The sequence below is a fragment of the Pleurodeles waltl genome, chromosome 2_2, assembly GCF_031143425.1.
Source record: "Pleurodeles waltl isolate 20211129_DDA chromosome 2_2, aPleWal1.hap1.20221129, whole genome shotgun sequence".
Taxonomy (NCBI): domain Eukaryota; kingdom Metazoa; phylum Chordata; class Amphibia; order Caudata; family Salamandridae; genus Pleurodeles; species Pleurodeles waltl.
In genome coordinates this window covers 36,619,949-36,638,071 of record NC_090439.1, presented here as the reverse complement: position 1 = coordinate 36,638,071, position 18,123 = coordinate 36,619,949, and positions in this window count along the sequence as shown.

The following is an 18,123-nucleotide window of genomic DNA, read 5'->3' as shown; positions in this document are numbered from 1 at the left end:
TTCACAACATGGATGGCGTATCCGTGGTCCTCCATACTGTGGTTTGTTCTGATGTATAATGCCTATTTCTCCCAGGGCCTTTTCTCTTCCTGTCCCTGTGGATGTGACTGCCCTCTGGAGGCCCCTGATGCGTAGAGATTTTTCCCCATCACCCACACTTCTTTCAGCCACCCTTGATAAATTGGAATATGAAAAATTGTTCTGGTCTACGACCACTGTTTGCAGAGGGGATTTAAGAGCGTTAAGGCCCTTGCTGCTTGAGCATAGCAGACTCCTGCGTCCTTCACGAAGGAACATTTTTTATATATTCTTGGCTGGTGCCCTTTCGTTACAGTTGTTATGTCTGATTCTATGGCTACAGAATCGGATGAGGGAGTGCGCCCTTGTCCATCTCCTGTGTCCCTTTTACAGAGCCTTTTCCTTTTATTTGTTGTCAATAGTCCAGGATGCCTCTCTCTACCTGACTGTATAATGGTGCAGTCTGCCTGTGCGGGCCTTTCTACGGTTTTCCCCACCTGACCAGAATTTTATTTGTAGCTCCTGGTTCGGTAATACTTAAACTTGGCAAAAGCAGTTGAATTCATGAAATGCTGAATATCTTGGTTGTGGGTTGGTCATTTATAGCCTCCATTTTGTCGGGCTATTGATGGGCTGCTGCTGATGCTACTGAGTAAGCAGATGTCCTTTAATCGCTGCCTCTTCCCTTATGCCCTCCCAGAGCGGCATGAGCATGCTCAGCCCAAAGGTCCTGCCCCAATGGATCAGAGAAATGTTGATGAGAAGGCAGATTTTGATGCGCCCTTTAGTTGGCCTCAGCAGAACCTAGAACACAAAGTCTCTGGTGCGCTTCACTTATGCCCACGTTCTGCAGCACTGCCTCTACCCTTTCTGTTCCCGGGGGTGCACGAGCATGCTCAGCCTGAGAGTCCTGCCCAGCTCGATCTGAGAGGGGTTAATGAGAGGGATAGATTTTAATGTGCTCTTTGGTGTGCCCTAGAGAGAGCCTAGAACACTGGGGCGCTGATATGCTCCACTTAGGCACTTACAGCAGCTCTTGTTCCTGTTCGGTGAGTAGCAACTTTAGAGCTCTACCTCTCCACTTGGGGCCCAGATAGGTAGGGGGATTTTATGTTTTTAGAGGCTAGGTGTAAGCTTCAGGAGACAATTCCTCCTGCATTGTTTATCTTTTTTCACCTTCACCTTCACCTTCCCCTTATTTTCTTGGGGAGAAAGAGGTGACGTAATGGGGTAAGTACAGAGTCCAGCTGAGATTCTGATTGACACCGGTACTGAATTTTTGTTTCATGCTAGCTTTTGTTTTTGTTCAATTTGCTGGGTCTGAGAGTAAGGGGGAGCGGCCCCACGGCAGGAGCAAGCTGCTCCGATTTACAGCCTCAGGAACTGCAGCTATAAGCCTTCTGCCCCTTCGCAGGCTGCCTCTCACCTCCTCTCTCCTCTTTTTTTTGCTGGGTTTTCTGGTGGGAGTAGGTGGAACGGGGATGCAGCAGCGATGATGCAGTGAAGCAGAGGCAATGGAGGAATAGGGCTGGAGTTCGAAAATTAAAAAAGCTGCTGACGCTAGCCTTAAAGTTAAAGCAGAGGCTTCAAAATCTCACAGGACTCCAACCACTCTGACCTCCAACAGCCAGTGCCCTTGCGGTTCAGCACTAAGCAGCAGGCAACACAAAAGTGGCAGAAGGCCACCTCTGAGTGCAGCGAGTCTCGTCCTCCTCCTGTGACAGCATCCTCTCTCGACCCCTTGTGCTTGCACACTCCACAGCATGTCAGCAGTGGTAAAGTGCCTAAAATCCTAAAAGTCAGCAAAATTGATCCAGAATAACGTTTGGGGTGAACCTGCAGAAAGGACCATTTTCAACAGTAGCACAGTATGGCCATTGGTTGCACCTCATTAGTTCCGGTTTAACACCCAAATGTAGCACTAACTAACAGAAAGGTGACCAGTCCAGCTTTGCAAAGTGCCTTCCACTGTGTGCAACAAGTGCTGCTGGATTTTTAGTAACTTTTGAAACAAAATGTATTTTGTTAAAATCTGCACATTATGTGGCAGCTGATGGATTATGTGGAAAATGTGGCAAATCTATAACTGTGTGGAAATCGCAGTGGCCCCACAGTTGCATAATTCCAGTGGCCTTGATCATAGGTGTATAGAGGTACTGAAAACGCTATGAATCTTTGTACTGAAGAGTATCTCTGTGTGCAGATGACTTGTATCCAGTATGTTCCACACAAGTTTTTTGGTTCTGCAAAAAAAGTTTCCAACAGGGCAAGAATTCAACATAGTAGATAATAAGGGGCAGATTTAAGAAAAGTGGCTCTTTACCCAGTGCAGCACCACTTTTCTTGCAGCTCTTAGCGCCCTCTTCCTGCCACCATGAGTGCATTGTATTTAAAAATATGGCACACCATGCCACAGGGTAGGGGACAATAGCCTCAGAATGTATGATGCTACTGATGTACTGTTCAGGGTTTGTGCCACATTTTTGGCCCTAACCTTCAGCAGTCTATAAATGCCCATTATAAATAATGCTCAGAGATGGCGATAAAAAGGCTAAAAAAATAATGGCACACATAAATCTTTTAGATTTCTTTGCCCCATTTTTTCAGCCCCCCTAATGGCGAAATGCACCCCTTGCATACATTATGACTGGTGCAGGCATAATGTGGCGCAAGGTGTTACAAAGTGGGGCAATGCATGCGTTGCGCCACTTTGTAAATCTGGGGCTGCAATATTGGCCTCATTGGGCCACATTAGCCTTAAATTAATTACGCTAATGTGGCGCAAGGAGGCGCTAGGCCCTCCTAAATATGGGCCTAAGTATTGTAAGCAGCCTTGACTTTCTAGACAAAATCATCTCAGCGTGGCAATTTCTACATAAAATAGAAGACTGTGTGCACCAGGTACTAACCTATGTACATCTGCTTGTTTTGCTTCGTGAGATGGGCTATCTGTGATGTTTTCACCACAGTATGAAGGCTGCAGGTAGTATGAACCTCAGCTCCTTGAGGTCTTGGTTATTTAAAAGGGAATAGTGTCTTTTGTGACAAGTGTCGCATAGAGTGTACACTGTTCTTAGTTTTTAATACTCCGGTGTCTTTGTCATGAGAGTTTCACTGTCTGCAAAAAGTGTGGCACAGAATAAACTCTCTTCAGAGAGGAAACACTGTTTACATTACCCACTTTTCTACTCACATCAACTTCATTTCTCAATGTAGGTTTGGTGACTATGTAGGCTTTGATACAGATAAAAGCTGTACATAGTAGGGCTTACATTTTGGGACAGACGGGTATCTTAACGTATACATATTAAACACTGTGTACAGTAAGGGTTTCCCCTATATCTGTTGTTGATTGTTAATATGAACTAGGCTACCCGTGAAGTGTATAGCATAGGGTCACTGTTGCATTGTACATAACACATGCTTCCTACACCTGAGGGAGTTGTATCAGTGATGGCATTATCAAATTATTCTGAGCAATTTTGTATGGAATTTCAGGTCTCTATTGCCACACTAGTTCATAGAGTAATGTGTAAAAAACAAAGCTTGGATGATGTCATCAATGGTGTCATTTGAGATTTCATCAGTGATGTTATGAATGATTTTGTAGAACATGTCATGAGTGATGCAATATGTATGTGAAGTTATAAGCAGTGCATGGAAGAGGGACCAGTTATAGTAAGCTCTTCTAACTATAACTGGTGATTTTCTATGTTGTTTCTTTAGTTCAAAACCATAATGTTGTCACTTATGCATACATTTAACTATAACATTACTTTAACCTTTGTTTAAATCAGTAAATGTTTAAGGTTTAAAAAAAACAGATTTTTTTTATCACATCTAACTATAATGTTACTCAAACCTTTGTTTTTTTCAGTGAATATCCTAGGTTTTTTTTTTACGTAAAAGGATATTTTATTACCATGTTAAGTCAATCCCCTGCACGTGCACTGCCTTTAACCGTGCACAGCTGAGGATTTGCAACAGGGCCTGGCCTAAGGATAGGGCCAGCCCACCTGAAGGCAGGTAATTCCCAGAGACAGACAACCCTGCTACATGCGCAGCTTTTCGTTGTGCTCCGAGTGGGGTTCGCTGCAGAGCCTGGTTTGCAGCCAGGATATGCATCCAACTCCCTGCAGGCAACCACCCGTAGATGGCCAACCCCATGCTGTGCATGGGCTCTGGTTGTGCATGGCGTTATGTTGATACATGGGCTTTTTTGTGACCAACCCCTAATTCTAACTCTCATCAGGCAGCCAAACCCACACTGTGCACATTCTTTAGACATGAGGGTGCAAACCCCACACCATGTACAACCTTTGGCATGCACAGCATAGAGTTGGCCTTCAGGTCCTGGTAACCCTACCCGCTGGGCCAAAACATATGTTAAGGGGAGAAGAGTATGTGTTATTTGGCTACAGGGATCCCATCTCCCGGGCCACTTCCAACAAATAGGGAAGGTGGCTGTATGGCCCACTTCCCAAAGCCTTAAAAAGCTCTGGGAGCCACATTCCCTGGGGCCAAATAAAATAAAAAAAGGGGTGGGGAAACACTGCTCCCCTTGCCAAGTCTCATTAGGCCACAGGGATACTATCCTCCAGGGCAAATCCAATTACAAATGGAGAGGCCACATGCCCCCACTCCCTGAGCCTTATTAGGCCATGGGGACCTCATACACTGGGGCCAAAATCTAAGGGTAGGACCCCATACTTTGGGGAAAGCCAATCAAAAAGGGGCACAGGCCATATTGCTTCCTTACCCAAGCCTTCATAGGCCCTGGAGCCCCACCCCCAGGGCTGTTTTCTGTTTAAAAGAGAAGATTTGCACATACCCCCCCAAGCCGTCTAAGGCCAGGCGAAACCAGCATCGGGGGGCATTTTTTACTTTAAAAAGTGTGGGGGCTTGCAGCCCCCCTCCCTGAGCCTTCTCAGACCCTGGGGACCCTCATCTTCTGGAGCCATACATTTTCTAAAAGAGGAGGTGGGCTGCACGCCCCCCTTTGTGAGCCTTATTAGACCCATCCCCCTGGGCTGTCTGTGGTTTAAAAGGGGATGGGGACACATGGCCCGCTCCCCAAGGGTTTACAGTCTCTGAGAACTCCATCCAGGGATAAATATAATACAAAATATGAGGGGTGCTTCGCAGCCTCCCTCCCTGAGCCTTCTCAGACCCCGGGAGAGGGGACTCAAGGGCCCCCTCCTTGAACCTTCAAAGGGCCCAAGGGATCCCAAAACTTGGGGCAATTTTTTTTTAATGCGGAGGTGCCATGCAGCACTCTACCCCAAGTCTTCTAGGGCCCTCGGGACCCCATCCCCTGGATACATCTGTTTTTTCAAAAGGGGAGGTGAGCTTCATGGTCCCCCTCCCTGGACCTTATTAGGCCCAGGCGACCTCACCTCCTAGAGACAAATTTTTAAAAAGGAGAGGGGGCTGTGTGCTCCCTTCCCAAATCTTCATAGGCCCCGGGGATCTCATTCCACTGGACTAAATTTAACACAAAAGGGGAGGAGGCCAAATGCCCACCCTAGAGGCTTCTTTGGCCCCTAGGGATCGCATTCCCTGGGGACAATTTTTGTTTAAAAGGGAAGTGAGGGGTCTTTCTGACCCTCCTCCCTGATTCTAGGACACCAGCCTCCAGGGCGGTCCATTTTTTTAAATGGGAAGGGGCCATGTGGCCCACTCCCCAACCCTCCTTTGGTCCTGTGGACCCCATCCTCTGAGGCTGTCCATTTTGTAAAAGGGCAGGAGGTCCGTGCTGTTTCCCTCTTCCTGAGCTTATTTTAACCCCGGGGGCTCCATCGCCACCTGTCTGTGTCAAGTATAGGTAGGTGCCCCAATGGCCATCCAGAGCACCACCCAACCAACACATTGGGGGCAGCGGGGGATGTTCTAGGGCCCCTCGGCCCCAGCCAACTCCCCGCATGGTGTGAGAGCCAGCATTTCTCCCACCCAGATGGAGCAGCTGCTTTTTGCATGCTCCAACCACGCAGGAGGAATATGTGTTCCATTTCCTGCCTGCATCAGTGCAGGCAGGGGAACAGAACACAGTTCTGCTCCCCGCTGGTGGGAGCGTGTTTAAAACTCTTCACAGATTTAGATCTCAGCGGAGGGGTTACTCTGTCACAAAGTTGACAAATATCCTGGCTGCCGAAATCTAAATACCATGGAAAACAATGGTATTTAGATTTTGGCAGATGGGATATCTGTTACCATTGTGAAGGAGTAAACCCTCCGCAGAGATTGAAATCAGGCTCTTAGTGTTTGCTCCTGTTTGGTGAGGGGTTTTAAAATGCTCCCATCAGACAGGAGAAAATGCATATTTCCCTGCCCACACTACTCAGCCAGCCTCAGGGATGGGGTCCCCTGGACCATTTAAGGCTCAGAGATGAGGGACCCTTTAGTGCACATTTCAGTCCCAGGGATGGGCTTCCCAGGGTTAGAAGGGCTCAGTGAGGGATGTGGCCCTCGGGGATGGCATCCCCGGGGCCTATAATGACTCAGGGAGGAAACCACGGACCTCTATCTTTAATTAAAGGATGCAGCCCCAGGGGATGGACTCTGGGGCCAAGTGTCCCCCTTCCCTTTTTCAATAGGGCCTCGGGGATGGTCTCCACAGGGCCCAGGATGACCTCAGGGACAAGGCCCCTACTCACACCCCTCGTATTTATAAAAAAGAAAATTGCTTTGTTTTTAATTTTCAGCAGAAATGGCACCAAGAAACATAATATGGCAATAATAGAGAATGGTCACAGTATATTCCTAGTGGGTTGCAAATCAACCTACCTCATGAATGATAGCCATTTCAGGGATGATGGCCTACTGGAGTCAGCAGACCATCATGTCTGTGATTGCTATTAGATAAAGCAATTCTTTTTTTCTGCAGCCCACTTTTCTTAAAGAAGGATGCTTTTTAAAAAATTACTTTAGTAAGAGTAAGCAGTGGACCGTGGGACCTCTGTCAGCTCTAAAAAAAATTGTTTTTAACATTCTAAAATGGGAAAGGGTCCCATTGGTAATTCAGTTGCAAAACATTAATAAGTATGTCTGTATTTGGTATTTGGAAGAGACAGCCTAAAACATGCCCCTTCAAGATACAGAATCACAAGTTGTGAATTCTGTAGAATTGCAGTTTGGTGTTGATACCTGAAAAAAATAATTTATTGTTTGCAAGCTGCCAGATTCTGCAAACCAATCTGTTTGCGATCTCAAAAATGCTTCGAACATCTGGACCATCACTTCTTACAAGTATGTTTTTTATCAATAACCATCAAGAAGAAATTATATGGAGCCTTAAATCTGCACACAGATTTCCAGTTATATACACCACTACCCATAAAATACCCAATGGCATCCAATGCATTGTTTTCAGTTAGAACGTCATCCTTCTATTTCTTACTGTAAAATGATGCTTTTTGTTCACCGTGGAATTTTATAGGAAGTTTCCTAGATGTTCATTAAGTGACTGTGATTGTCCCTGTCGCAGCATATAAATAACAGTCTAATAATGGATGAGTACAATATGTGTTCACCCAGTCTTTTACGTCTCTGTCATGAAGGTAGTGCCTCATGGCCTTTGGAAGGTAATCATGTAACTCAGATTAAGGTTTAAGGAGTCAGAAAATGCGTGGTTAGATTCAATATGGGCGTGAACCATATTGGTAGTCAGCTTCATTACATGATTAACTAGGTGAGCTCACTATTTGAAATTGGAATTTGGTTTCCTTGCCCTGGTTTTCTTGTCATATTTGCAAGTCCATTTCCTAAGCAAGAGAGGCTCCATACCAATTTCATTAGGATGAGTCTTATAATATGTGAGACACTGCCAGAATTTTGGTTGCGAAATCTAAAAAAATAGGTTTTTGGCTCTGCTTCTGACTTGTAAGGAATTCAGGGCCTGAGAAGTACATGATCCAGTTCCAGAGTGGAAGTCAGAAAAGTTAGATCTCATTGTTATTCCTCAAGCACATCACAACAGCAGTGTGGTTCTATAGTCAACTTCAGAAAACAATTGTTAAAAGAGGTGTGTCCTCATATGAACGGGAAACCTTTGCTTGTATAGAAAGGTTTTTTTTTGGAAGTCAGAGGGTAACAGTTTTACGTAGCTTTTTGTTTTTTAAGAGTTTCTGTGACGGTCAGGAACAGAACTGGCACATAGTATTTTGATAGATGGTTCACAGTGGCAAGCAACAACATACAGTACTGAAAAGAGGCAAATCATTTAGAGCTAAATGCGCAGGTTCTAAAGTAACTATAATCCTGTTTATTGATAAATATTGATTAGTACAAACGTTTTTCAGTGCCAGGAAGGTACTAAATAGTTGTGATGGTGCACCGGCGGAGGTCCTCTTCCCTCCTCTGGTTTAGAAACCAAAGGCATGCTGGTGAGACAACATCACCAATCACTCACCCTTTGGGGTCGACTGGATCTTTGGACTTAGTGATGGAGACAGGAGTCAGAATTAAACATTCACAAGTCAAGAACATGAAACCAAAAACATTATTTAAACACCATGAACATTTCAAACTAAATTAAAACTCCAAATTGAATGAAGTTTCAAAGCTTTATTAAAATCCCAAAAGCAATTTCACTTCAATAGTGCGCAAAACTAAGTTAGAAACATCCATAAAAACCATAGGCTGGCCAAAACATCTGAAAAGGTTCAACCTACTAAACATCAATACTGTTAAATACAGGAAAGAATGGGATAGATTAGCAACAGCACAATATGAGCATTATTACAAGATTTCAAAGCAGATGATGGCGACATCACCAAATTACAGTATTACCATTCAGTTTCAGAGCTGGGCCATCCTTATCAGAAACCTAAATTGGGACTAGCACATGTGGAAATAAACTAACGCATGTGGGCAAAAGAAAGATAAAAGAAAGACAAAAATAATTGTCATTTAACAAGGGCAACTAACTCTAAAATATGCTGTTGTAAGTTACTAAGCTAAAAGAAACAAGAAACCCCATTTAATTATACCTCTCATCAAGGGACAGCAAACAGAAAGATTCCACAGGAGCAATCACCTTCTTCCAGCATCAGTTGATACCAACATCAGGATGGTGCAGAACACAGGCTGCACATAGGATAAATCAGCAGGGAACTTAGAGAAGAGAATGGGACAGCAACTTAAGCAGTTTAAGACAAGAATAGACTGAATATGACAAGATTGGAAGAAGAGCTGGTAATGGACTACAGGCCAACTGAACTAACTACAGTTTCAAAGCTCTTCACTAATTAAAATACACAAAATTAATTCATTGGTTCTTCAGGTAGGCCCATTCTGGGTGTCAGTTTGAACATCCAATAGCAGGCGGTGGTACCACCAAGTTTGCAGCTTTTAAGAATCTTCTCAGCAATAGTGTGTTGTTGACTTCATGAGATCATGTAATTCCGCAGAAATGTAACATTTTCTAATAATTAGTTACTTGCAGTTCCTTTCTCATGATACACAATAAAGTAAGCTAATATTCTTTCACATGAAATCTGTGATTTTCCTGTTTAGTTCAACAGCTAGAATAAATACTGATACATTGACTAAACTTGAAACATGCTCTTCTCCTGCAATGCAATAGAACATTCAACATTACATAAGCTGCAAGAGTGCTAGTGTAGTGTTGAGTGATTTCCTCTGGGGGGACATGGCGGGCTGCGTCGCGGGTGCAGCTTGCTAGACGCACCTCCCGCCGTTCCTGGGGGCGTGGCACGCACACACAGCGATCGGCTGGATGTGCTGCCCGGTCGTTCGAGACGCGGAATCCCGGCCGTTGCTGAGACCGGGGGAGGCATCCGGCGAGAGACTCCGGCACTGGGGGCGTGCCGCGCTGGAGCTCCGCTCTGCGGGGAATCCAGGCAGAGCCAGCATCGGAAAGGCTCCTGAGAAGGTTTCTCAGGAGCCTGATAGCGTGACAACGCGCTACTCTTCAAAATTAAACCCGGAATTTACAAGTAAGGTGGTGGGTGTCGCGGGGGCCAGGGGCGCTTATAGACAAGGAGATAAGAGTTCTCCCCCACCCCAGACCTCTGTTAACGCCTTACAGGTAGGGGGTTTGGGGCTGAGGGGGGGGGAAAAGGACATTGATGTTGGTGGAAGACAGGGGAAATCTAAAAGCAAAACGGATCAGGCGAACCACTTATTCAAGAAAAAGAAAGAAGGAAGCGAGGGGAGATTAAAAAATAAGCACGGACTTGCGCCCTCATTAAGGGCTTATTTTAAGGTCAGGCTAGAGGATATTGTGTTGGTACCGGGACAAGGAAAAATGGATAGCCACATGATTAAGTACACTAGAAACAGCGCAGACCCTGGTGAGGGGGCTGAAAGTCACCCTCCCCCCTTAATTGATATTTCGGCTCACCAGGAGAATACACAAGCCGATTTCAATTCTTCTTTGAGCCAAGGTGGTAATTCATCTATTTTGTGACAGGAGGAAGGAGCCATACTAGAAGCGGTTAATAGCCCTCCCCTTGCTCAGATTTTGGCCCCTGACCCCAGACACAATCCTTCCATGGAGGAAGTAATTCTCTCCATCTCGGAGAATCTAAAAAAGGGCTTTGCAAGATCGGAGAGTAATCAAGGAGAGATTAGAGAGGCCTGTGAGGTTTTGGAAAGAAAATTTGATAGTTTAATGGAGAGGATCCAGACACTGGAGGAGACGGTAGGGGGGATGAAGGTGGAGTTGAAACATCAGAAGGATGAGATTCGAGACTTAAACGAAAAAGAACAAGGTTTACAAGTCAGAATTGAGCAGTTGGAGAACTATTCGCGTCGGAACAACGTAAAGCTGTTAAAGGTCCCGGAAGGGGCAGAAGGGGTAAACTTGAAGTCCTATGTGGTTTCCCTCATTAAAGCTGTATGTGAGCTGGAAGAGAGTAGGGAAGAGATTGAAAAAGACATTCAGAGAATACACCGTGATCCCTTTACGAGGCGGCCCAACAGCACTAGACCAAGGAAAATCTTGGTTAATTTTTTAACCTATCATCTAAAAGAAAAAATCTTGAATAGCGCATTGAAACAGAAATCATTAAGAGTTGAAAATGTGACATTTGAGATTAGATCCGATCTATCGAAGATTACAATGGATAGGCAGTGGGAGTTGGGGAAAAGGTTGGATGAATTTAAAAAGCTAGGAATTACGGCTCAGTTGAAGTTTCCGGCTTTCTTGCGGATAATGTACAACAATAAAATGTATAATATAAGGGAAACAGGTTGGGCGGATGAGTTGTTAGATCTTATTAAAAAGGAACAGGCCGATCATGTAAAAGAATTTTTCTTGAAATCTTACACTCCCAGGTAGGCGGGGTGCTCTAAAAATCAGGCCCATGGCGGCCGATATAGTGGGGGGGTCCCCCATGGGAGGGTTCAGGGAGGGGGTGGTATTAGGCAGGGGGGTTTCTGTTTCTTTTTTAGAGTTTTTTGTTTTTGAGTTTTGCATTGAAATAGTTCCTCATTCACCAGGGCAGTGGGATGACGGGTTAATTTTGAATGGTTAGATTGGGTAAAGGGCAGGGGAGGAGAATTTCACGATTAAGCTACTTTCTTGGAACGTTAATGGTTAAAGGACCAAATCAAGGCGGAATAAAATTCTACAATACTTAAAAGATTCACCAGCGCAAATTTTAATTCTGCAGGAGACTCATCTGGCCACAGATGAGTGTAAGGAGTTGTTTAAGGCCCAAAAATGGGTGCAAGTGTGTTTCTGTACTACTCATAATTTTCACACAAGGGGAGTAGCCATTTTGGTTAAACAAGGTCTGCAAGCTAGACTAGAAATCCTCGAATTAAGAGCGGATCAAGCCGGTCGTTGGGTCATAGTAAGAATTCAGGTTGATGAGGTCACTTTGATATTGGTTGGATTCTATGGCCCGAACACGGATGATATTGAACCTCTTAAAAAGGTTTTTTCCCAGCCCATTGAATTTTCAGACCCAATTATTATGACGGGGGACTTTAATGTGGTGCTGGATAATAGACTGGATAGAACGGACACTTGCAGATCCTTAGGTATGCCAAAATCACAATGTTATCTAAAGAGAATGATGAAAGATTACGGTTTGTGTGATATATGGCGAAAGAGGGAAGGGGGGGCCAGAGTCTTTTCCTTTTTTAATAAGAAATATAGCCACGCGTCACGTATCGATTATTTTTTAGTAGATGATAGGATGTTGGAAAATGTTGATAGAATTGAATATTTGCCCCCACATTTATCAGACCATGCTGCGGTAGCATTGCATTTGATGCTCCCCCAGAGAAGAATATTCAAGAGGTGGACATTGGAGCGTGCACTATTGCTAGATGAGGATGTCTTGGTGCAACTACGCAGAGAGACGGAAGTTTTTTTTAAGGTTTATATAGGCTCAGCATCATTATCAACGGTTTGGGATTCCTTTAAGGCGTTAATACGAGGGGAAATTAAGAGTATTTCATGCTGTAAACGTAAAGCGTTTAGTGACAAGATAAATAGGCTAGAGCAGGAAATGCTAATAAAAAGTGAGAAGCTGGTTGGCAAAGATGAAGGGACCCAGGGGGAGCTAGTAAGAGCAGAGCTGGCCGAGCTAAGAATACGATTGGCAAATATTTTACAGGCACGAACGGTTAAGAGATGGGAGGTTAGCAAACTTAAACACTTTGAATATGGGGAGAGTTCAGGGAAACTGCTTGCTTGGAAAGCTGAATCAGATCAAGTTAGGGGCCATGTTAAGGAAGATACTGGCACAAAACTATCCCGTAGGGAGGATATTGAACAAGGGTTTCAGGATTTTTTTATATCTCTGTATTCGGAGCACCTGGAGGTGCGAGACGAATCAGTGGAGGACTGGCTAGCTCAGGATGTGTTACCGGAAATCTCGCAGCAGACACAGGAATTTCTTAATGGCCCTATTACGGTTGAGGAAGTGAGGGCGGTTCTAGCTGGGGGTAAAGAAGGGAAAGCCACGGGCCCTGATGGCATTCCGGTGGAGCTGTATAAAGTATTAGGCGATGTTATTACTCCAATTTTGGTCGAGCTATTTGGTAAGATTTTTTCTAATGAGATAGGAATGCCGGTTTCATGGAATGATGCAGTAATTTCATTGATTTTTAAACCCGGGAAAAATCCGACTAATTGCTCTTCTTATAGACCTATCTCATTATTGAATAGTGATTATAAAATGTTTACCAAAATAGTGGCAGACAGACTAAGCAGAGTAGCAAATAGTTTAATACATTCTGACCAGAAGGGCTTCTCGAAAGGGAGATATTTGCACGAGCTGACATATGAATTAGTCGGGGCCATAGATATGGCAGTATCCTTTGACTCCCCTTTAGGGATTATCATGGTTGATGCCGCGAAAGCCTTCGATCAGGTAAATTGGGCTTATTTGAAACTCTTGTTAAAAAAAGCTAAGTTGGGAAACAATCTCTGTGGGGTAATAAATCAGATATACACGGCCCCTACAGCTAGAATATTAGTGAATGGGAATCTTACTGGCCCTATAGCTATAGCAAGGGGCACCAGACAGGGCTGTCCGTTATCTCCTGTACTGTTTAACTTATATATGGAGCCATTTGTGAGGAAGATCCGGCAGAACAGGATGATTTCTCCCTTCTGTTGTCAGGGCTGGGAGAGGAAACTTGCTTTGTATGCAGACAATCTTCTGGTGTACACAGATAATCTAGTAACTGCATTCTCTGAGACTCTCAAGCTGGCTGAGGAGTTCGGTAAGGTGTCTGGTTATCAAGTGAATGTGGAAAAAACAGAAATTATGGCTTGGAATATGGAGTATGAATCTGTTTACTGTAAAAAGGAAATCAGATATTTGGGAATTCTGATACCTCAAAATATTAATCAACTAGCTGAGAGGAACCAGTTAAAATTGTTGTTGGAATGTAAGAGTTTACTACAAAGCTGGATTCACCTTCCCTTAACGATTATCGGAAGAGTTAACTTGGTAAAAATGTCTATTCTTCCAAAGTGGAATTTTTTGTTCTCTACTTCCCCACTCCCAATGCTTCCCCACTCCCAATGCAGAAAATATACATAGAAAAAATGCAGCGCCTCATAAGTGACTTCATTTGGAGTTCTAAAGGTGTTAGAATTTCTCGGAAGAAGTTACGTCGGTGTAAGGATAAGGGCGGGTTGGCTTTACCAGAGCTGCAATATTATGCATGGGCCTTCCTTTTGAAAAACTTTAGAACATTGTCTCTTGCCTCAGACTCGACGACTACGGGTTTAATGTTTAAGATAATGGCTTCTAATATCAAAAGCGCTTCAACCAATTTTATGTTTAAATTCGGGGACCCCAAATTTTTCAAAAAGATAAAACTGAAAATTATGCGGGGGCTGGCAGAAAGCTGGTACCACATCAGACAATCTGCGAAACTTACCTATTATAATGCCGATGCACCTATTTGGGACTCCCCGGGAACCCCGGAATGCTTTCAAGATATTTTAGCGCTACCAATAAAACAAGCAGGATTGCACTGGGGAGATTTGTTTTCGGAGGGGGTTCCTCTTCCTTGGGAAGTATTGCAGTTAAAGACGGGTGGTTCCTTGTCTAGGTGGAAATTTTTACAGATAAAAAATGGGCTCAGGGGGTTAAGGAAGGTGTTGGTATGTCTAATCCATTGAGTGAGATCACCCCGAGTCCACTGGGAGGCTCCCACGAAGTGTCTGCCTGGTATTGGGGGATTCTAGAAGGGGTGGATGGCGAATTTGTACTTCCCAGTGATTTGTGGAGGAAGTTTTTTTCAGAAGAGGAAGTTAAGAGGTGGTGGGAAGTGTCACTAAAAATGCTTTTTTGTATTGTGAAACCGGCCACTCTTAGGAAAAATCATTATTTCACGATACATAGAGTTTATATTTCCCCTGAGAAATTATTTAAAATGAAAGGAGGGCAGGAGGCAAGATGTCCAAAGTGTGGGTTAATCCAAGCAACTGATATTCATATGTTTTGGGAATGTTCTGATATTCAACATTTTTGGGAACGAGTATGTGAAACAATTTCGAGTATACTAGATCGGGAAATTGAAGCTTCTCAAATGCTAAAAATCTTTGGTCAGTATCAAGATCAGCAGGGAAGGTCTGATCGAGATATAATTGTAGATAAGAAGCTTATATTTTATGCAATACTGTTGGGGAGGCGGGAAATATGCAGAAAATGGGTTTCAAAGACCCCTCCAGGCCACTCAGAATGGCTTAGGGACCTTTTTTGCACTGCAGAATTGGATCAAATGACGGGGGTGGGGCAGGACGTGGGGGAACTTCTGGGCACCATTATTGAATTGGAAATCAGGACACTGAGGTATAGAATTTTTTTGTTTAAGTATTACTGAATGAAAGTGTATTTCTGTTATTGGTCCAATGATTTTATATCTTGCTCTGAAATCCTCCTGGAATTGGGACAGTCTGAGGATTGTTTGAGAGGAAAGGAGCAACCCCTGGCCAAGGAAAAACTCTTCTCGTCTTGGTTGAAAAGAAAAGGAGGTTTATATAAGGCCTAGGGTGAATGAGGACAAAAAAAAAAAAAACATTACATAAGATGCCTAGAAAAATAATTCAGTTCAGAGGGAACAGGTGATTTTCTATTGTTGCTTGTAACATGAATCTTCAAGCATAGTCAAGTTAAGAAAACTAAATATATATTCATACATTAATAAACCTAATGCACACCTTACAATCAAATCAAATATGCAAAGCAAATTAAATAATTGAAAACATTATTCATGTCATGTGTTAGAAATGGGTTTTTTGGTTGGCAGTCATGTTACCCCCTGTCCAAGCAAGGACACTTACTCTAACTCTAGTCAGGACAAAGGAGAAAAACACATGGTTAACCCCCACTCGCCCCCTTGGTAGCTTAGCATGGGCAGGCAGGCTTAACTCAGAAGCAATGTGTAAAGTATTTGTACCATCGCACACAGTAATACAGTGAAAACATTACAAAATCGACACCATACCAGTTTAGAAAAACAGGTAACATTTATCTAAATCAAACAAGACAAAAACAACAAAAATCCAACATACATAAGTTAAATATGAATTTTCAAAAGAATAAGGGTCGTACTTCATAGAAAACAATGGAAACGATGATTTTGCACAAAGTACATAGTTTGCATAAAAAAATAAAGCCACACGGGCGAGCATGCATCGGAAAAGTCAGCGATGAGTCAATTCCTTCCTCACAAGGCAGCCCGTGCATTGTTTCTTCTCTGGTCGGTTCGGCGATGCGTCGCTTTTCTCCCTACCAAAAGAGCGATCCATCGATTGCCGGACAGAGAACCTTGGATCCGCACAGAGTCGGGATGACTTTGGCGCCCAGGGACAATGCGTGTAAAATTTGGTTGCACAGTGTTAGAAAATTGTGTTGCGTGGGGTTTGCGTCGTTATCGGCAGCCACAACGGGTGTTGCACATCCCTTTTCCAGCTATGATGCAACAATCTCCCAGCTGCAATGCAGACGGAGCATCAATTTCAGCCACAAAGCCGGCAACGCGTTGTTTATCAGCCGCATTGCAGATGGTGCATAAAAAATTTCCCCGCCTGCCGTTCTGTGCGTAGATTTTCAGCTTCTGTTCTGCCAACTTCACCTTTCAAGGGCCCAGGGACTGGATAGGGCACCACCTGGCATTGGAGGAGTCTCAGCACAGTGTTCAAGTGCTGGCAGAGGAAGTCTTTGATGGCCCTGAGACTTCAAAACAGGGAGGCAAGCTCAGTTCAAGTCCTTGGAGACTCTTCTCAAGCAGGAATGCACAACAAAGTCCAGTCTTTGTCCCCTTTCACAGACTGAAGAAGCAACTGCAGGACAACCCAACAAAGCACAGTCACAGGCAGGGGCAGCACTTCTCCTCAGCTCTTTACCTTGCAGAGGTTCCTCTTGAATCCAAAAGTGACCATGAAGATACCTAATGTATGTGGGTTTGGATCCACTACCTATACCCCTTTCTACCTTTGAAGTAGGCAAACTTCAAAGGAAAGTCTCTTTTGTTCACAAACTCCTGCTGTCCCCAGGCCAGGCCCCAGAAACACACCAGGAGGTTGGAGACTGCATTATGAGAGGGCAGGTACAGCCCATTCAGGTGTAAGTGACCACTCCTCCTGCCACTCTAGCACAGATGGCTTATCAGGATATGCAGGCTACACCCCAGCTCTCTTTGTCTCACTGTCTAGAGGGGATTCACAAACAGCCCACCTGTCAGTCTGACCCAGAAAGGGAATCTACAAACAGGCAGAGTCACAGAAAAGGTTTAAGCAAGAAAATGTCCACTTTCTCAAAGTGGCATTTTCAAACTAACAATCTGAAAAACAATTTTACTAAAAAATGTATTTTTAAATTGTGAGTTCAGAGACACCAAACTCCAAATTTCTATCTGCTCCCAAAGGGAATCTGCACTTTAAAGTTATTTAAAGGCAGTCCCCATGTCAACCTATGAGCAAGATATCCCTTGCAGCAGTGAAAAATGAATTTAGCAGAATTTCACTGATAGGACATGTAAAACACATCAGTATATGTCCCACCTTTAACGTACACTGCATCCTGTCCATGGGGCTACCCAGGGCCCACCTTAGGCGTGCCTTACATGTATACAAAGGGAAGGTTTGGGCCTGTCAACTGGGTACACTTGCCAGGTCGAATTGGCAGTGCAAACTACACACACAGACAATGCAGTGGCAGCTCTGAGACATGTTTATAGGGCTACTCATGTGGGTGGCACAACTAGTGCTGCAGGCCCACTAGTAGCATTTGATTTACAGGCTTTGGGCACCTCTGGTGCACTCTACTAGGGACTTACTAGTAAATCAAATATGTTAATCAGGGAAAATCCAATCACCAATACAATTTACACAGAGAGCAAATGCACTTTAGCACTGGTTAGCAGTGGGAAAGTGCCCAGAGTCCTAATGCCAACAAACACTGGTCAGAAAAAGTAGGAGGAAGGCGGCAAAAAGTTTAGGGCTGACCCTGCAAAAAGGGACCATGTCCAATGTTATGTTAAAGCAATTTTATACGAGGATTTATTTTTCTGCAAATATAGAAATGAATTCTATTTAATTCAATATGAGTGTGTTTAATTCATGTTCATTTAATACTCAATATATATTATGTTTCTATTATTTCTACT